This window comes from Camellia sinensis, chromosome 2 (genome assembly GCF_055761805.1).
Source record: "Camellia sinensis isolate YWXY chromosome 2, ASM5576180v1, whole genome shotgun sequence".
NCBI classification, from domain to species: Eukaryota; Viridiplantae; Streptophyta; class Magnoliopsida; order Ericales; family Theaceae; genus Camellia; species Camellia sinensis.
In genome coordinates, this window is record NC_138962.1 from 155,736,772 (window position 1) to 155,759,804 (window position 23,033).

Sequence of the window (23,033 nt, forward strand, 5' to 3'; positions counted from 1 at the left end):
AAAATAAATTAAATATATGTTAATAAAATGAACTAGTTTTAGTTATTGAAGTGAACACTAGTCATTGAAAATTGTATGGCCACTTATTTGCAATATCACCATCTGCAGTCGAACAATCAAATCCTCTAGTGACATCTCTTTATGTTCATGTTTTGAATAGTTTTTAAAATCCCTTCAAGTCGGTGATAATTTTTCAATAATAACCGCCACTTGAAAAGATTCGCTTAGAGACATTCCTTCTGCATGAATTTCATGCAGGATAACTTAAAGTTCTTGGACTTGGTTGATCACTGTTTTGGAATCCACTATCTTAAAATCAAGGAAGCGACTGACAACAAATTTCTTTGTTCCGGCATCTCCTGTTTTATATTTGCGATCAAGTGAATTCTATAATGCTTTTGTGGTCTTGATTGGACTATACACGTTGTATAATGTGTTATCCAATCCATCGAGAATATAGTTCCTGAAGAGAAAATCTGCATGTTTCCATGCATCCACTGCTGCAATAACTTGTGCATCACTTTCATTCTCAGTAAGAGATGGAGCATCTTTTCCCAAAAACCTTGCCAAATTCAACATGATTAGATAAAATAACATTTTCTGTTGTCAACGTTTAAAATCTATCCCACTGAATTTTTTAGATTTTTCCTGATGATTGACATGAACATGACCATATCCAACAACGGTTAGAATTGAAGCAACCGGTGTAGACACAACGGGTATAGGGGCAGTGTTTTCCAGTGTAACATTACTTTCTATAGCCATTTTTGATTAACAAACAAAAAAAATCCTTTTTTTATGTTAAACAGAAGATTCCACTATATATATAACTATAAAAATAAATTTATATATATATAGTAAACTTCACAATGCTAGAATAATAAAATAATGTAGAAATAAGTGTCCAAATAATCTAGTATACTACAAATTATTGGGACAACAAAACAGAGTTCTATTGCAAAGAGAATTCGGGTAAACAAATTTTTTTTTTCCAAATTTAAAAAAGTCCACCAAACAGTAACCAAATAAATTCAGTAAAATTTTTAATTAGGTTAAAAAACCTTATCAGCAACAACCGTGTTCCCAAAAAACATGTTCTCAAAAATTAACACTAGAACCAAAATACAGAAGAACAAAGTTTCACTAAAACACGGTTATAGTTAAAAAAAATTTGTCTTAATAGTATTGAAAGGCCACAAGTACAACAATTATGCTGAAAGAAAACAGAGTCCCACAACAATATTGATACGGTGAAACAAATATTTTAAAAATATATATATAACAGTACAGTACAGAAAACAAAACCAAAAAAAATTGTAAACCCAAAAATAACTATTCTAAACTTAAAACCAAAATTTAATCAAAAAAGAGTTATACTCAAATACAGATTCAAGTAAATATTAATAAACAAATATGAAATAAATAAACCAAACAGTATAAACCCAGACTTCTAATATGTTGTATATAAGAAAATAAATTTGTTAAAAATTAATTTTAACTGAAAAATCAAATACTGTAATACAGAAAATAGTATAGAAATTGTCTTAAAATTGTTGGAGATAATTTCAGCAATAATTAATTAAAGCAAATAAAATAAATAAAGGAAACAACATAATTAAACCATACAGTAATTCTATAGATGGTTTATGAACAAGTTTGTGATTGAAGCTAGTGTTTAAACACTGTGTCTTTAAGACAGAATTTTTTCCTCCAATGGTGCTTAAAAATAATGGACGTCTTGTCTCCAGAATACAACAATCACTACAAACAAAGAAAGCACACTCTAACCAAAATCATGTTTTGCACTCACAAAATTTAGACTCACACAGATGAAGAATACAAGAAGAATGCTTGAACTTAAGGAATTTGGAATGAAGAAAATTGGAATGGGGACTGCCTTTATATGGGCTTTGTTGGCACCTATTCGGTTTGAATAGAAAAGGCATGAAGAAGAAGATTTCCCTAGAATCACACCCTTTTAAGATAAAGGCACCCATTTGTTTCCAGAGGTAGAATAGAAGGGATTCATAGTGAGGGGATTGATAGTAAGGGAATTAAGTAAAATTGTGTTTGTTTTCATGATAGTTGTTGACGTAGGGATTGTTAAATTTATTTTATATAAAATAATAAAACAAATAAAAAAAATACAAAAACATTAAATATTAATGTTCAAAAAAAATGCCCAACATGTAAAAAATAATAAATAAATAAAACTATGATTTTTACTTGACCAAAAAAAAAAATTTTTAAATAAACATTAATGTTCAAAACAAAATGCTCAACATGTAAAAACAAAAAAAGAAAAAGAGAGAGAGAGAGAGTCTGGCGGACTATTTTCTAATACCAAGTCCCACGAGCCTATCCTAATCCCCTCCCCAAGAGGATTTGTAATCCGGAGGGGATTACGAATCCCCTTTCCATCTCTCAAAACAAACATGATATTAGTGGGTCCCACCTCACTATAAATCCCAATCCCCTCCCTATAACCCAAAACAAACGGGGCCAAAGAGACACCATGAAAAGGTTGCACCGTTTCATTCAAATGGAGTTTATTTCAATTCGCCACTTCTAAATTTTCCAACAGAAAGATGAAGAAGAGTATGCTGGAAATTGAAGGAAAGAATGAGTCTTTTGAAAAAAATTTATGAACATACAAGTGCACAAGCTTTAAATACCATATATATTATACATAGAGCATGTATTGGGAAGGGAAAATAAGTAGTAGAAAAGATGGAAAGTAGGGGTGGAGAGTGCCTTACTTGGATGCAATTCTTTGTTCCTTTTTCTCTCTCTCTCTTTGTGGTCGGCTCTATAGGTGGGCATATGAGGGAGAATGTCTTGCGTTTATATAGAGAAGTGAATTTGGGTGGTGGTTGAAAAGACCTAACAGCCCTTGATTGGGTTTGATTGAATTTGTGGTCACTTGGTTGAAATGGAATAGAATGGAGGTAGATTAAGCACTTAAGCTCATTTAATTAAGGACCTAGTTGACTTAAGGCTTCTACTTGGAGGCCAAGAAAAAAAACACAATCCCTTAAATTAAGTCTTGACCCATTAATATATTCTTTTTCTTTTCCTTTCTTTTTTTTTTTTTTTTTTTTGGGAAAATTGTCATTTACCCCATCAATGGCCATAAAGTTCACTTGCACACACTATGGAACAAAATTAATCTGGTTTCTCCAATTGCAATCCTATATGCCTTATACCTCATTATTGTATCATGGATATTATTTGATTTGTGACTAAATCTTCCCAACATATGTCTTTAATTGCAGTTGCACCTCTTATTACACTTGAAAACAAATTTGTGCTCTTATTATGTATAATGTCACTATCTCTCCAATCTTATCATGGCCTTCTTTGTTTGCTTGGAAGAGGAGCCTGCTAAGTTCTGCATTCTCAAACTATGTTATTTTTTCTATGACCTTTGATATGTTTTGTGACCAGATTCTCAAGATTGCCAAAGTTGACTCTAGACTGAGGAAATATTTGACCTATAACATGACATTGCTATTTGAATATCCTACTAATGGATCGTTGAACACACCAAAAATAAACACTAAACTACACCAAATTCTTTTAGAATAATGGCAAGTCCAGGTATCGATCCACAGCGACAATTGTAAAATTAAACTAATTTAATTGTTAAATTCCTAAATTAATTTTGATTAAAAAGATAAGATTGATTTTATAACTAAACAGCAATTAAATGAACTTGAAGAATTATATTGGCAATTAAAATTAGGGTTTGAGATATTAATTTTCAGGAAAAATCCTAAGGCAGAGAATTCACCACTAACCACATGAATGAGACTTAACATTGGCCAACAATCGCGATTTGGTTTGAACTACCCAATATTTCACAACTACAAGTTTGAAATATTGATCAAGAGGATTGTCGCATTCAACGTACAGGCACGAATCATTCTGAGTAGTACGAGTCGTTTGCTCTAAACTATGGTAGCAATACGACCCGTCTCTCATAGCATGACTCGTCTCGTACTTTGAATACAAACACTAAGAAAACTAATGTATGAAAAACATTAAACAATCACAGAGAGTAAAATGCTTGAAGAGATGAGGGAAATAAATATTAAAAACTTCTAAATCATCCGTACATCCATTTGAACCAAATCACAATTAAAGCTAATGAAAAATCCTATTACATGGCTAGGGTTTCATCAAAACCCTAGAAAAGACGACTAGCCACTCATGGAGGAGTGGGAAGAGGAAGAAGATGAGGAAGAAACCCCCATGGAAGTGTCCTTCAAGCTTTGGTAGAATATCACCTCTTTAGAACCCTAGCCTCCCTTTTCTCTGAATTAATTTTTCGAACCCTAATTTTGGCTATTTTTCTGTCTTTTATTCTCAGCAAAACAGACCAAAAATTCCGTGCACGCGTCCCTAGGTGGGCCGCTCGAGCGCCCATGTGTGCCGCACGAGCGGTGGTAGGCCGCACGTGCGGTGGTCTGGTTGGTTCGGATTCTTCACTTCTTGCACGGAGAATCTGCTTTCACGCCCTTTTTTATTGAAGTTTCATATTTCCTGCCAAATCTGTACAAGTGCACGAAACACATCCTCTCCATCAAATAAATAAAATTGAAAGGCTAAAACTGTAACTTAAGTGGCCTCAATGTGGTACCTTTCGGCCAACATCACACCCCCCAACTTACATTTTGCTAGTCCTCAAGCAAAACAAAAGAAATAAGAAAAGTAAAACACTCTCAGGCACTTTCGTAGGGATCACGATTGCATTTAGCATATGCAACAAGCCTTTAAACCACAAGGTTATCCCAAGTGGACGAGTATAGTCTCGTGAGGGTTTTCAAAAATGATACCCACAAACATGAACATAATCATATCCGCTCAACAACAATTAACCACACTACTCCACACAACAACCAACTTATGTGCCACTACAGTATGATATTAAGACATGATGAGTCATTGAAGAAACAATGGACAAATATGAAGGAATCTATTGAGCCAAAACCACAATTCAGTTTATACAAAAGTAAAGTCCCCTGTACTTGTGAATGCTAGTAGACACATCATTAGTACCCTCGGTGTAAAGTGCAATCTCCATATTAGTTAAATGTCCACTATAATAGCCCAGTGTAACTCATAATAACACTCAACATATACAGAAAAACTAAACTATTGCAACCAAGATTCTCAATTTTTTTTTTTTTAAAGACTATGCAATGTCCTAATCCATTAAGCTTTCTAGTCAACCCATGTAACAAGCATTGGGCCAATGACTCCCAAACCAGACGGTTTTAGGGCACTAGTTGTAGAGACACCCCTACGGGCTTAATAACTCGAGCTGAAAAGGCTATGAATCCGAACAAGTCATTCTTATTTTTCCTTAACTGTTCAATGTCCAAGTCCCTTAAGCTTTCTAATTAACCCATGTAGCAAGTATTGGGCCAATGACTCCCAAACCAGACGGTTTTAGGGCACTAGGTGTAGAGACACCCCTACGGGCTTAATAACTCGAGTTAAAGAGGCTACGAACCCAAACAAGTCAAGTGTTTTTTTTTTTTAAGAGAATCTTGGCTACTCATTTATTCTTTTATGCAACCTTAGCCATTATCAATGATGTACACCAGAGATTATAATAAAGAGGTTACCGCTATGATAGTGTGTTCATGTGAATTAAGGCATACTCATGACAAGTGTACTAATACCACAAACACAAACAACTATCCTAGTGCAAACATTACATGTGAGTAGTTACCCAATAAACCCTTTTCATACAAGCCCACTATGTTCCCCAATTAACATATGCTCATATCATTACCATACTGGCTCAAAGCAAACATTAAGTGAAGTGGTGCAATCAAGTGCAGCAAGTACAAACATGAATGGTTATTACAAACACCCATACCCCCCAACTGGAATATAACATTGTCCTCAATGTAAGTAATGATACAGTAGATAGGAAAATGAGAGAAAGGGTCTTACCAAACAGCGTGGGCGCACATCCAGCGAGGCAAGGACACCCAAACACACACTTTGGATTTTTATTTTTTTATTTTTTGTTGTTTTTTTTTTTGGTACAGTATAAAAGAAAAAGAAATAAAATAAAATAAAACAAAACAAAATGAATAAGGAAAGAAAATAAAGGAAATATACAGAAATCACTGATGTGGATCTGGCGGTGGTGGGAAATGCTGCTCAAATAGGGCATGCATCAGTGTCCGAGTCTCGAACGCCTCATCATGAACCCTAGTGCCATCCTGATCAAACTGCCGATCAAACTGATCAAATCGCTGCCCACTTGAATCCCGGTATGCATAGAAGTCAGTTTGTAGAGAGGCAACTGACTGCTGATACCCATCAAATGCCGCCTGTGAGTAATCCCGATAAGCCTGGTAGTCGGTCCGGAGATCAACCATAGATTGCTAAATGGCGGCTTGATTATCCAAAAGAGCCTGATATTACGCCCTCGTCATACGGAATTGCGGTGGCGATGGCGCTGGTGTGGCGCCGGGCTCGACTGGAGCATCATTAGGATTGGCCGGGGTGTCGGGGAGGACTAGTGGAGGCGGCAGGCGAGCAGTGGTTTGGCACCAATGGGTTTTACCATAAAATGTGGGTAGCGGAAGCTGAACCTTGTTGGCCTGAAATGGGTATGTGTCTTGGTCTTTGATGAGTACAGTGATGAGGTTGACAAAATGGAGGGCCCATGTAGAACTGCCCCGGGTATTACGTATTTTGACTTTATCAAGGATTCAATGCATTTGATTGTAGATCAAGGTAGGGATGTCAATCCAAAACCTGAAGTCAAATCGATATAAGGCATGGAGGAAGTCCCCTCGCCGCTCTTCCTTGTGGCCAATAGGAATGACATTCTTTTTCAGTACCACATCGAGGAAGAGAAGGCGGCGTGGTAAATTAGCCCGCCGGATGCTCGTACGGTTGTCATCCTCCTGACGTCCCTCATAAAACTCAGTCACCAGTGCCGAGATGGTGAGTTCCCTAGTGAATACCGGGAACTGTTCTGCATTGATAGGGTCCATGGAACAGTGGAGGACCTCGGCAATTGAAGCTGGAGTAACCACTAACTCCACTTCGTCAACAAGGGAGCAAAGAGCTCCTGGGGCCTCGTCACTGATGTACATATGTTGATAGAAGAGTCGCACAATGCGCGGGTATGCCGGTTTAGTGACGGTGCAGATGCCCAGGAGGCCCCGGTCTTCAAGTTGTTGAATATTCCAAGCAGTGGTTTGATGGCGACGAAAGAAGTCCACATCAAAGAATGTATCACATACAACTGGTTTGGTGGCCCAAGCATCGGTTGGCATATCCCTGAATGCAATGTTGGCATTGCGAGGCCGTTTGGGTGCTCGGCGGGATGATAAAGCCATATCTGCACAAAATAGTTCACCCAACACAACCAAAAATGTGGAACCATTATATTAACACTTATCAAATATAGCATGTATGCATAAATCACTCAAAACCGCATCATCCTCACACCACCGAATTGATTGTTATTTATTTATTTACAAACACACAGTGGAACTACAAAGTTGAAATAAATACGAAAATTAAATTAAATTAAACAATCTAAGTTAGTAGAAGAGAAGAAAGTAAAATAAAATAAAAATTCAGAAAATAAAATAAGATAAAATAAAAACTAAACTACTTAATAATTAAATGAACAATTACAGCATAGAAGAAAAATAAAAACAAAATCACTAGCTAAACAAATAAAATAAAATAAAAATAAAACCAAAACCATCCACGAACTAATTAAACTAATAAGAATCACTAACGAAACAATTTAAACTAAACAAATATAGCAAATTAAAAAAAAACTATATTAGTATTATTAACACCATGATTTCTGAAGTTTTTTTTTTTTTTGGACTGCACATGCGCTGGAGAGGGCCGCACGTGTGGCGATCGTCTTCTTGCCCAGTTAGTGTTTTTTTTTTTTTTTTAAACCAAGTACAACATTTTTTATTTTTATTTTTATTATTTTTTTTAAGTTGACCAAGTACAACAAATATTTTTTGTTATATATATATATATATTATTTGTTTTATCTTTTTTTTTTCTTTTTGAAATTAACCAATTACAACACACAATTTTTTTTTTTTAAATATATAAATTTTAAAAGATTAAGAGAATAAGTTAAAAACCAAGTACAACCAAATCATGCTAAACCATTTCTACCTTTATTTGACATCTGAAATAAATATAACACTTTAGAAAATATCGGAATGCCTAACAAGGGTGTAATCTTACGCGAAAAACACGGGTACTACTTTTCTCCCTAACTGTGTTTGTAACTTTCCCTATTCTCCAACAGGGTGACAGACTAGGTTGATTCGGTATCTAGAATCGAGGTGCATAAAGCTACCTCAACCAATGGGGCTGCCATACAGAGTTCAAGCCGGGGTAGTTTTAAAGCAATCTCCACACCCCTAGGTATTTAAACCAGACTCTAGTCTCGGAAATCCCAAACCTTTGTGTTCTAGGCTTTGCCATTCGAACTCTAGTTTTCACCGTCTCAGTTGGTCTCCTAGGAACTCACTACAAACACGTTTAGGTGGCTATACCAGACCGTCAAATGCCGTTCGGGCACGGCTAACACCAAAGGAATTACACCTTTAAAGGATTTAAAGTCTCCTAGACGCAAATAAAACACAACAAGAACAAAGAAAAGCAGAATAGAATAGAAGGGAAAGAAAAGAGAACAAAAAATCAATCTATCAATCATAGTAAAAAGGGTCCATCAAAGCAATGGACTCAATCATTTCCCCATTCCCAATCCCTTTTATATATGGCTTCAGTCTTCGGCCATTCACTTTGAAAGTGTGGCCAGTCTTTGGATCTTGCACCTCAACGGCGCCATGAATAAATGTCTCAACAACCACAAAGGGACCATCCCATCTTGATCTAAGCTTACCCAGAAAGAGTCTCAATTTTGAGTTAAAGAGCCACACTTTTTGGCCCGATTCAAAAGATTTTCTATTAAAAATTCTTTACTCCGAGCTTGTCATGAAATTCCTTAGTCCGAGCTTTAAAAAATCTCGAACTCTCATATGCATCATTTCGGATTTCCTCCAACTCATTGAGTTGCAATTTCCGGTTGAGCCCAGCCGCGGCCATATCGAAGTTAAACTTCTTTATGGCCCACAATGCTCGGTGCTCAAGTTCAACCGGGAGATGGCAAGCTTTGCCAAACACCGCTCTATATGGTGACATCCCAATGGGTGTCTTATAAGCCGTGCGGTAGGCCCATAATGCATCAATCAACCGTTGTGACCAATCTTTCCTATCTGGCCTCACCGTTTTCTCTATTATATGCTTTACCTCCCTATTTGAGACTTCCACTTGGCCACTAGTTTGAAGGTGGTATGGAGTGCCAACTTTATGAGTGATAGAATTTTTCTTAACTATCGACTCAAAGAACTGGTTACAAAAATGCGTACCCTGATCACTTATTATGGCTCTAAGAAACCCAAAACGACTAAAAATATTTTCATACAAAAATTTGATTACCACTCTATGATCGTTTGTTCAGGTAGCTATCGCCTCCACCCACTTAGACACATAATCTACTACCAAGAGAATATACTCAAACCCGAACAACGACAGAAAAGGTCCCATAAAATCAATCCCCCAAACATCAAATATCTCTACCACAAGAATAGGGGACATTGGCATCATGTCACGCCGAGATATCAAACCCATTTGCTGACAGGGCAAACAAGTTCTACAAAATTGATGGGCATCTTTAAAAATTGTGGGCCAATAAAACCCGCTTTGGAGAATGTAACGCCCTCAAAATAATACAATAAACCCACCAATATTGAGATGCATTGATGTTCAAAAGACCAACATTCTTCTATTCATCAGAGTAGATTTTACAACAGTATTACATGTTAACAAAGCAAATGCCCTACGGGCTTACAGCTTTCCAAGTCAACACTTGGTTACAAGAAAATAGAGTGCTAACTCAAATACATATTAAGCCCTTGGCCTGAATTACATGTAATCCATCAAAAGAAAATTGACAACAAAAAGGTCTATCCGCCCCTAGCCTCCCAAGCTATGTCCTTGGAAGTGGCATGCTACCTGTACCTGAAATGATGTTCCCATATAAGGTGAGCTACAGCCCAGTAGAAATACACTAAACCAATTATAAACAATGACTAAAATAATAGCATTCAACAGATGGTCCACACTTATATTCTCACTTATACCGTGTTACAGTCTCATGACAACCATGTCCAAGTTACATTTCACTTTCCGTTTCTTATCCAATTCTCAATCCATACCATAGTTCAGAACCTAGCCAAACAACTTATATGAGACAATAACTCATCTTTAACATTTTTCCATTTCACAATAGATAAGCATACTAGCTATATCAATACTTCAAAGGATAGGCATATGAGCTATATCAACACTTCAAAAGCTAAGCATATGAGCTATATCAACACTTCAAAAGATAAGCATATGAGCTATATCAACACTTCAAAAGATAAGCATATGAGCTGTATCAATTTCCGGTTTAGAGGTCCAGCCCCTTTCTTCCAATAAATCGTTTGGTTTAGAGGTCCAGCCCCTTTCTTCCAATAAATCGTTTGGTTTAGAGGTCTAGCCCCTTTCTTCCAATAAACTGCCTGCACAAAACAACACATATATATATACACATCGGTAGTATACATAACCAATCAATACATAAAGTTAATGTATTCTTTCAACCGCCATACTCTATGACACGTCCAATTGATTAGTTTTAGTTTGCCTAATCATCATGCATTGTCTACAACAATCAAAACTACCCTCCACCGGTAGCCCAAAGCAATTATTTCTAAACATAAAATAAATGCATCCAACGGATATAATAGTCACATTTCAACTTGGTGAGCGATAAATGATTCAACTACACCCTTTAATCCTATACATTCCCAATCTCGACTTTCTCATTTCAATTCCTCATTTCTCACAATTAATTATACAAATTAATTAATCAATGTAATTAGGGCATTTTCCATAATTAACATTACAACCCTAAGGTTTCATTTTCATCAATGTTTCAACATTAATTCCATTTCTCCATGCCAAACATGCATATAGGTTTTATATATTTAAAACCCTAACTTTTGTAAAATTACACAAAGGCCCAAACTTTCTCAAAATTTCTCAACAACCCCCAACATATCAAAATACTAAAATTTAATGACAAAGCTCATAAAGAGGAGTAGGATATCCCTACCTCGAATGATGGAGCCCAACGAAGGGGATGAAGAAAACGAAAATGCTCCAAATCCTGAAATTTTCAAATTAAAACATAGCCCTCGACGATCAACACAACTTTTGTAAAGGTTCAAGGTGAGAAAACAACTCCTACTAGATCAATCCTAAGAGAGAAGTTAGGGTTTTAGTGAGAGGAACTCTCAAAATAGCTTTTTGGAAAAGTAAGAGAGAGAAAGGATGTTGAAAAGTGAACAAAAAAGTCGGATCTCGGTTTTATATAAAAGTCGCTCCGCTCGAGTGTGGAAACCCCCGCTCGAGCGTCACTCACAGACTCCCACTCGAGCGTCCAAACTCCCGCTCGAGCGGCGGATGCACACTCCCAGAACTTTTACAGACATGGTCCCCGCTCGAGCGTCAAACTCCCCGCTCGAGCGTCAGACACAAACTCCCGCTCGAGCGGCCAATCCCCCGCTCGAGCGTCCAACACTGTAGACAAAATACTGGATGGGTGATTTCTCCGCTCGAGCGCCAAAACCCCCGCTCGAGCGGATAAGCAACAACAAAGGCCCGCTCGAGCGTCAAAAGCGATGTTTGAGCGAAGAGACCAAAAACTGGGCAAAGATTTTACGTTTTAAAACACAACCAACTTATTCCCAACTTGCCCAACACGACCCAAAACTCGAACACAAAGAGTAAGGGATAGAAAGAGGATAAGACAACAACACTGTTACGGAACCGAGTCCGGATTACAGTTAAACACGAAAGGAAAAATCGGGATCGCTATAGAGAATCTTGGTGACCATTTTATGCCCACTAAAATGACCGCCACATGCAGAAGAATGACAAAATGTAAGAATGCTATGCACGTCACTCTCCGGCACACACTATCGAATCACTTGGTCGGTGCAATATTTAAACAACTCCGGATCCTCCCAAAAATAATACCTGACTTGCGAAAAGAATCGGTCTTTGTCTTGCTTAGACCAATTTTGTGGAATTTGCCCAATGGCCAAATAATTCACAATACGTGCAAACCACGGGGGGCTCACTCGTGACAGCTTAAAAAGTTGTTCATCCGAAAACGAATCATGCAAAATAAGAGGGTCACTAGTATACTCGACGAGGATTCGGGAGAGGTGATCCGCCACCACATTCTCAGATCCTTTCTTATCTCGGATCTCTAGGTCAAATTCCTGAAACAACAAAATCCATCTAATTAACCTAGGTTTGGTCTCTTTCTTTGATGGTAAATATCGCAAAGCGGCATGATCAGTGAAGACTATGACCTTAGAACCTAGGAGATAGGAGCAGAATTTATCTAAGGCAAAGACCACAGCTAGCAACTCTTTCTCGGTGGTAGTATAGTTCAATTGTGCATCCGAGAGAGTGTGACTAGCATAGTATATAGCAAATGGTGTCTTATTGACCCTTTGGCCCAACACAGCCCCAACAGCATAATCGGAGGCATCACACATGATTTCAAAGGGAAGCGACCAATCTGGTGATTTCATGATTGCGGCGGTGGTCAAGGCCATTCTCAGTGTTTCAAATGCCTTTAAGCATGCCTCATCAAAGACTAAAGGCGCGTCCTTAACCAGTAAACTACACAAAGGACGTGATATCTTACTAAAGTTTTTGATGAACCTACGGTAAAAACCTGCATGGCCTAAGAAAGACCTAATTTGATGTACGGAATTGGGTGGAGGAAGGCCTGCAATGAGGTCAACCTTAGCCTTGTCTACCTCTATACCTCGAGGGGACACAATGTGTCCCAACACTATACCCTCACGAACCATAAAATGGCTCTTTTCCCAACTCAAGATTAGGTTTGCCTCAGTACATTGTTCTAACACTCTAGTCAAGTTCCTAGGCATTTCTCAAAAGACGGTCCAAACCCCGAAAAGTCATCCATAAAAACCTCTAAGAATTTCTCCACCATATCGGAGAAAATGGCCATCATACACCGTTGAAAAGTCGCCGGTGCATTACATAGCCCAAAGGGCATGCGCTTGTAAGCAAAAGTGCCAAAAGGGCATGTGAATGTGGTTTTTTCCTGGTCAGCGGAGTACATCGGGAGTTGATTATACCCTGAATAGCCGGCTGATTTCCCTGACTATGCTATTTTTAGAACTTTAGTCCCACTTTAGGGTGTGCTTTTAACTTTATTCCCATAGTAGGGTAAAACGGCTTTAGTAATGCCGTTTCCTAGAAAACGACTTTTCAAAAACCGTGTTTTGCGATTAAAATAATAATAAACTTTGAACACAAAAAACGGCTTTAGAAAAGCCAGTTTTAATTAATTTTTAATTAATTCTGAATTAATTAAAAACGATTTTGGTAAAACCGTTTTTACATTAATTTTTTTTAATTTATATTTTCAACATAAATATTTTTGGACAAAAAATATTTTTAATAGAAAACAGTTTTATGAAAGTCATTTTACAAAACGGTTTTACAAAAGTCGTTTTACAAAACGTATTTACAAAAGCCATTTTCACAAAAAAAAAATTAAAATTATTTTTTCTCATGTTTTGGAGTTGGGAATCAAAAGATGAGTAAGAGAGCAGCAATTCCAATGCATTTGAAGATGGGTTTCTTTAGAAAATTACGGGGCTTTTCCCATATTAAGCCAATTTATCATCTTAATTCCCAAACTAGGCCTAATTTGGACGGAATTCCCAAACTAGGGTAAAGCGCTATTACAAATCACGCTTTCACTGTTTGGGACCGAAAATTTGATGAACAGTTAAAGCGCTATTAGAAACCACGCTTTTAATTAAGAAAGCGTGGTTGCAAACCACGCTTTTAACATAAAAAAATTTTCTGAAGAAAACGTGGTTCCAAACCACGCTTTCACTGTGCATGTCATTTAATTGTTTTCTGAAGAACCACGCTTTCACTGTGCATATTCATTTTCTTAAGTTTGTTTTCTGAAGAAAACGTGATTGTGAATCACGCTTTCACTGTTCACTACAACAAGCGTGGATTGAAACCACGCTTTCACTGTTCATTTAAATTTTTTTATTTTTTTTATTAATTTTTTTTTCTGTTGTCATTGTTTTGGTGATAATGTAATTCATTAAAAAAAAAAATTTCTTTTGTCTTTGTTTTGGGTTAGAAGGTGTAATTCAAAAAAAAAAATTTGTCTTTACTAAAGCCCTTTTCATGTAAATTTTTTTTTTGTTTTTTGTTTTGGGTTAGAAGGTGATAATGTAATTCATAAATTTTTTTTTGCTTTACTAAAGGCATCTTCATGTTAAATTTTAATTTTTTTCTTTTGTCTTTGTTTTGGATTAGAAGGTGTTATTCAGAAATTTATTTTGGCTTTACTAAAGCCGTTTTCATTTAAATATATATATTTTTTATTTTGTCTTTGTTTTGGGTTAGAAAGTGATGATGTAATTCAGAAAACCAGTTTAGTAAAACCGTTTTCTATCCGTTTTCATTATAAAAAAAAAAATTCCTTTTGTCTTTGTTTTGGGGTAGAAGGTGATATACACGCTCTACAGTCCGAAGCACACCCACACATTGTGTAGTTCGACGAACAACGACGAAGGATGAGACGCGAAGAGCACCGCGGAGTAGGCCAAGAAGACAAAGGTCACCGCGAGAGCTACAGCAAGAAGGAATAAGAGAAAGATCTCAAATTTTGGTGATGTATTTTTTACATGCGAATGGTACTTTTTCTATTTTTTGCTATGTACTGTAACTTGTATGTAATTTGAATTCTGATTACGAACAGGAACTTATGTAATGTAAATATTGGGTTGGAGTTGATGTTATTGTGATTCAATTGGTTTCGCTTATTTCATAAGACTGATGTTGTGTAATGAATGAATGAATGTAAAGGTTATTTGTTTTATTCAATTGGTAGTGTAGTTTTTTGTAAGAATGAGAACGTTATTTGTTATATTCAATGAATAATGGTTACATTACTAGGTTCTCACGATTGAGAAGATGAACAAGTTAAGAGAATGTGTATTTCTCCTAAAATAAATTTTGTCAACATTTTAGTAATAAAACTTAATACATAATATACGAAGTCACTAATTTACTAAATACTCATATAGGCATGAAACAACATAACTGAAGTTGCAAATGTAACAGTTTTCAGTTACGTAGTACAGACATAAATCTCCCACAAAAATACATTCTGGACACCATGAACTGAACACACAATGCATACATCCTAGATACCCTAAACTGAACACACAATACATAAACATAACAGTTAGACAGACAAGTATTAGGCAGAAAATCTGACAAACTCATTACGGGAACACTTAGTCTAACACAGACATTACATATTAATGCATGACCTAATATTGCCGAAGTGTAGACATTAACACCTAATTCGCGCTTAAATCGGTAGGTGGCTTAGAGTTTGAATAATCCGAAAGCTCAGCGTCAGAGACAAGTTCAGGATCCTCCATGATACCCCTGATAGCCGCAACATTTGGTTCTGTTCTGTTCTTCTGGGCATCCTTCTTAACTATGTATAGCTGCATATCGCGGGCTAACCTATGGCGCATTTGAGAAATCTCACGTTGGAGTCTTTCACATAGTCAATCAACATTATCAGGATCTTCCCTTTGGATCTCAACAGAACGTGCTTTTGGCACCTTTAGTCGATTTTCCCGACATAATCTTTCCATTTGCACTCGCTCTATAAATAGTGCGGGCCACTTCAGAAGTCTAGCGTCTGCTAAACCATATCCTGTTTGATTATCTGATGGATCCATACATGAACCTCCTTGAACTGGATAATACTTGGGCATCAAAAAATGTCGCTTCCCAAACCTATCACGATAACCACAAGCATAATCTAAAATAGGTATTCCCACTCCCTCCCATGAATCGTCTTCAGCATCGCCATGTCCCCTTCCCCCTCCTCGTCGTGAACTGTCACCCCTTTGCAAGTTCCTACCACCTCTGTGATTCCCACTCCCTCCCATGAATTGTGTAGCCATGCTAATTTTTTAAAACAAATGAATGATAATTTCATAGGGCGAAATGAGTTCTAAGGTTGTGTCTTCACCTTTAGTCGTTTATATAGTTGGTTATGAACGGCTTTAGAAAGATGCCTCTGCATGACAATCCCACATATACAAACAAGGTATGAGTTGTCACTAGAATGAAAAAATAGAGAAAAGCAAATACTGTGTACCAAGTCATGTGACTTCACAATCCACCTGCATATGCCGACAAAATAAGGGCATGCTCACTGTAAGGTAAATCAGTGAATTCATTGTTGCCATGTGACTTTCTGAATTGAGAATCCCACATATATCAATAAGAGATGAGTTGTCACTGTAATAAAAAAATCAAGCAAAAAATCGAGAAAACCAAAGCCTGTGCACCAAGTCACATGACTTGACAATCCATCTGCATATACGGACAAAATAAGGGCATGCTCACTGTAAGGTAAATCAGTGAATTCACTGTTGCCATGTGACTTTCTGAATTGAGAATCCCACATCTATCAATAAGAGATGAGTTGTCACTGTAATAAAAAAATCGAGCAAAAAATCAAGAAAACCAAAGCCTGTGCACCAAGTCACATGACTTGACAATCCATCTGCATATACGGACAAAATAAGGACATGCTCACTGTAAGGTAAATCAGTGAATTCACTGTTGCCATGTGACTTTCTGAATTGTCACTGTAATAAAAAACGAAGCTTATATAGGCAATGTTGTGTTTCACTTAGCTATGCATCATTCGTTGTTACAACCAACTATTTGTATTTCATTGAAAAGTATGACTATTTGAATTTTTGTTGTCATTTGGAATTATTTTAAAATCAACTTTTGAATATTCAATTTCTAATATTTTGGGAAACATTTACAATCTCAACTTTTGAAATAGACTTTAAAATAATGGTGGATCTTGTGAGTGAAACGTGGGTTAGGTAGGAGTACTTAGCCACCAATGTTTGTGAATATCATGATGCATTCAAATCTGTCTAGAAAACTGGTGCATTCAAATCTGTCCAGAAAACTAGTGTTACACAGTAATTTCGGAAGTGTTGTTCTCTTTGGGTATAAATCTGAAAAATATCAAATCAGCGTCATTGGAACTGGTTACAAGTCTAGTTTCTTACATTTTTGGCCTTGCGTTGATTGCTATTCTATACTAAGAGAATCGTCAATTTCTTTAAAAAGGTGCAGAAAACAATCTGTTTGGGTATAATTAATTGTAAATAGTGATTTTGACAAGCAAATCAAGTAAAACCAATTGCGTTTTAAACTTAGTCCCCCAACTGAACCAACCACTTGGCTTTGATCTTGTTTGTCCAGCCCCCCAAGTTTAGTTTTCTGTCAACACCCCATTCCTTACCAGAGTCATCATTTTGACTGGACTTCCAGGAATTGGAAGGCGACTCTTTCTTCTTTCCTGATGGAGATTGAAATTCTTTACGTAGAGGATCCTTATTTCATGAACCCCAATTAAGGGAAGCTTTTCACCGAGCTACCTGTTCTGTTTTATGTGTTGTTGAAGGCGGTAGTTCGTTTGTCTGAACTTTATTAGTCCCCCAACTGGACCAACCACTTGGCTTTGAGCTTGTTTGTTTAGCCCCCCAAGTTTAGTTTTCTGTCAACCCCCCGTTCCTTACCAGAGTCATCATTTTGACTGGACTTCCAGGAATTGGAAGGCGACTCTTTCTTCTTTCCTGATGGAGATTGAAATTCTTTACGTAGAGGATCCCTATTTCACGAGCCCAAGTTAAGGGAAGCTTTTCACCGAGCTACCTGTTCTATTTTATGTGTTTTAAGTATTCACATAATTCAACATACATTAATCCATTCATTAATCCAGAACATTCATTAACTCATTGCAATTCAATAAAGAAAGTCATGAACTAATAAATGTGTAGTTATAAATGTAGTTATTTCATAAACTTCAGGTTCATAAAACAAATACTTGAAATACATCCGTACGTTAGATGAACAACAACATTGTCTTACACTCCAGTAACGAAGATACGACACAACATACAAACATATATGAAAGATAAAGGTGTTTGATTTCTCATTCCTCATTTGACATGTAGTAGTCAGAGAGATATTTTTCACTGTTTAAGACATTATTTCGCTCAATCACTGTCAAATCTCTGTTGCTTGCTTCTGCCATTTTGGTGGCTAGTTGAAGCATGAAATGTCGACATCTCCGCATTAACATTCTGTTGTTCTGCTTCTTAATTCTGCTAATTGCTTTTTCATAGTCACTCACAATTCGTCTAGCCATGGTCAATGAACGACGATGAGGTACCGGTGCCCCAAAGTTACGTAGATCATTAAACAATCCTTCTTGCTCTGTTACCCTAAACGCCCATTCTACTTGGATACCAGCATAATAATCCTTCGGACTCGAGTACTTTTCGCTCTTGTAGTCATAAGTAAATGGAGGTAGCAGCCACACTTTCGGATTTCTTTGTCGGCGTGAACTTGCTGCACCTCTTGAAGACATTGTTCATAAAATAAACAAACAAATAATAATAGTAATTGTAGATATATTACTATTGTTATGACTTGAACAAACATCATACTGGGGGTATCGCTATTTATAGACATCATAGTGGGGGTTAACTAGAGATGATCTAGTGACGATAAAGCATGCTGGGGCACTATGGAAGAAGTGATACCCGTGATATTATTTTATGTTATTCATTTCATGCAATCCTGAGTACCTGTGACTTTGTGTACCTGTGATGTAGTCACGGACGTGGTTGTCAGATAAAATCATAATTGTAGGCCGTCCTTTTCACAATGCAATCCCTTCATATTCGAGCAATGAGTTGTCAAATTAATCAGTAATGCAGGGACTTGTCACAACGCCACATTAAACTATTTTTTCATGCTTACTTTTTTAATACAGTAAGTAGTCACTTCGAATTGACGATTTCAGTACAAATTGGTGTTTTCAAAAAATTATAAATTAAATCATAAAATGAAACAGCGGCTTTAATTAGCAGGTTTTAAAGTAATATCGTTCATAAACAACCATGAATCAAAATTTGCAAGTAAATACACAACCGTCCAACTCACTTCGACCTACAAAACTATCGTTGATTTTTTCACCAAAATAATAAGATTGGCACTGCAGCCTATATTTTATCTTATTTTCACTTAATGAACTTCACAGTCATCCCCTTTTCTCCTCTTTGCATTTTCTGCTTGTTTTGATATTCGGTAAATTACACTTCACTCCTTCAATCCTTTATATAATGGGTGAATTACACCAACGATCCCTATAGTTTGGGGTTTGTGTCACTTTGGTCCCTGATTTTTCAATTGTAACACATTTGACCCTAAATTTTGAATTTTGTTCCAAATAAGGACAATTGAAAATATCTACAAAGTCACATACATCACGTAATGTGAGGAAAAAAGTCACAAAGTATATAATTTACAAAGTCAGAAAGTCATATGCATCACTGCATCACTGCATAAAGTGACATGCATCACTGCACAAAGTCACATGCATCACATGCATCACTGCATCGCTGCACAAAGTCACATAGTATCTGAGTAAAAAACAAAGCATACAAATTATTACATATGTTCAAGTCACTGCACTGCATCACTGAGAAATGTTGGATGTATCACTACGCCGAGCTATAATTTATTATCATACCATACCTACTGTGCCCATGTGAATTCTGCAATTCATAATGGGATGAGGGGGTGTCAGAACAAAATAACAAAACAATTAGACCTTTTGTATTTAAAAAGCCACCCTATGCAGCCCCAAATAGATTCATAAATGTTGAAGATAAAATATTATACAGTTAGAATGTATTGAAGATTAATTTGTAGTAGAGTTAGAATGAATGGGTTCTTCGATGTACAGAACTTGATAGTGTTACAGATAAAACGTAGCCTAGTATGCAGACAAGAACAACACCGACTTAAATCAACACATAATTAACTTCAAATTAAATTGGTCAAATTTCTCCAATTAAATTAAATGAAATATGTAAGGTAAAAAGTGAAATTCAATATATTGTGAAGACAAAATAAATTGAATTATGTTTGTAAGCGGAAAAAATAAATTAAATTTCTAAGCGGATTTGAACTTTGCTTAAAACCTTCAGATATGCACTGAGTAGTAAATAAAAGTCGAAGTGACAACTCCTATAAAGTTGATGTATAGTTGTTCAGGTCATAAAAGTTGACGTGACAACTCTGATGCATAGTTGTTTACAATAATTTCATACATACAGCTACCATGTGTATATGTGGTATAAATATCGCATCATACCACAACAAAAGTTTTATAGCTATTTCGAGCAATATCATCATGAGATATACGGTGGTTGATCTATATTCAGCAATGGGTCGCTATTGGGTTGCAAATGGAGATGAATTTCAATACCCATTAAATCCAAATTTGCGTTACTCACATGCCACCGTCAATACCATGAGAGCTGAGTGAGAATTTCGCATAACTCGAGCAAACGTTCTCGTTGAGCTATGCCGTGAAGTTAATATTAAATTTCCTCGCCGGTTAGCCATGCGTATGCCAACTGACACTCCACAATTGTTGCAAAGGGCATTGCATCGTATCCGCGACGAAGTTAATTGCATGACCCAACGTTTGCAAAGGTCCTCACTAATGAAGACCGCAAATGAGTGTGCCGAAGATGGGTTAATGGATGATGCACACCAGTACTTCGCCTGGAGCATGGATGTTATGTATGAATCTGATATTGAGATGTCAGATGATAATGATAATGAATGAAATTGTTTGGATGAATAACTAAACCATTTATCTTGTAATGGATTTGTAATGCTTATCCACGACTTATCAATGAAGGGAGATATTTCAATTGTTTTTGAATAGTTCTTGTAATTCTACAAATAGTTCAATGAATGGATTTGTGTACTTGTAAATGTAGTGATTTCATAAACTTCAGGTTCATATAACAAATAGTTGAAATACATCCGTAAGCTAGATGAACAACAACATTGTCTTACACTCCAGTAACGAAGATACGACACAACATACAACATTGTTTAAGACATTATTTCGCTCAATCACTGTCAATTCTATGTTGCTTGCTTCTGGTTAGAAGATTTAACAAAAGAAATTCTCTGCCATTTACTTAGAAGATTTAAGAAAATAAAAAAAAAAAAAGTATGCATTGCTGCAACATTTTGTTTGGATATAATAGAAAATACATGAAAAAAGAAAGTGAATGCAATCATACAGGAAAGTGAAAGATAAAGGGGAAAAAAATTTGTGTTTGTTTAGATAGATAGAGTCCTATAAAATAATAGAACTAGCTTGTTAGATAGGCTAACAATTTTTTACAAAATATATATGAAATTTTATTTTTTCTCACAATTGAAAGGTGACTCTTTCTTCTTTCCTGATGAAGATTGAAATTCTTTACGTAGAGGTCACTATTTGAGGAGCTCCAGTTAAGGGAAGCTTTTGACTGAGCTACCTGTTCTGTTTTCTGTGTTGTTGAAGGTGGTAGTTCGTCTGTCTGAACTTTATTAGTCCCCCAACTGGACCAACCACTTGTTTTTGGGTAATGTTTGTCCAGCCCCCAAGTTTAGTTTTCTGTCAACCTCTCATTTCTTACTAGAGTCATCATTTTCACTAGACTTCCAAGAATTGGAAGGTGACTCTTGCTTCTTTCCTGATGGAGATTGAAATTCTTTACGTAGATGTCACTATTTGAGGAGCCCCAGTTAAGGGAAGCTTTTGATTAAGCTACCTGTTCTGTTTTCTGTGTTGTTGAAAGCGGTAGTTCGTCTATCTGAACTTTATTAGTCCCCCAATTGGACCAACCACTTGTTTTTGGATAATGTTTGTCCAGCCCCCAAGTTTAGTTTTCTGTCAACCCCCCGTTCCTTACTAGAGTCATCATTTTCACTAGACTTCCAGGAATTGAAAGGTAACTCTTTCTTCTTTCCTGATGGAGATTGAAATTCTTTACATAGAGGTCACTATTTTCAGGAGCCCCAGTTAAAGGAAGCTTTTGATTAAGCTAAATGTTCTGTTTTTTGTGTTGTTGAAAGCGGTAGTCCGTATGTCTGAACTTTATTAGTCCCCCAACTGGACCAACTACTTGTTTTTGGGTAATGTTTGTCCAGCCCCCAAGTTTAGTTTTCTGTCAACCCCTCATTCCTTACTAGAGTCATCATTTTCACTGGACTACCAGGAATTGGAAGGTGACTCTTTCTTTCCTGATGGAGATTGAAATTCTTTACGTAGATGTCACTATTTTAGGAGCTTTTATTGATCGAAAATTTTGACTAAGCTACCTGTTCTGTGACAACCCAAATATAAAAATTAAGTAAATAATTAAATAATAATCTTATTACAATCTCAAATTTTTGATGGTCAATCCTGAAGTGCAAATTAAATATTTGGAAGGTCTTTTAATTAATTTTTAAACCTAAAATAAATTTATGGTGGAAATCTACAATTAATGTTTAATCTAATTATTAAAAATTCAAAAACCAAACAAGAAAATTCCAAAGCATTAAAGAAATCTGAGAGAGTCCATTCATTAATCCAGAACATTCATTAACTCATTGCAATTCAATAAAGAAAGTGATGAACTAATAAAGAATTGCAAGGGAAAGAGCACTCCCCGACAAAAAAAAAAAAAAAAATGTATACAAATTTATTTGTATGTTTGGTGAGTAAAAATATTATATTCATCCATTTGAGTAAGATGAAAAAAAAATCTATATAACAACAACCCAATACAAGTCTACATTAACTCGGAGTTTTTTTTGGAAGCTCAACCCATTAAGAAAAAACAACACGCCTGTTCAAACACCAAATA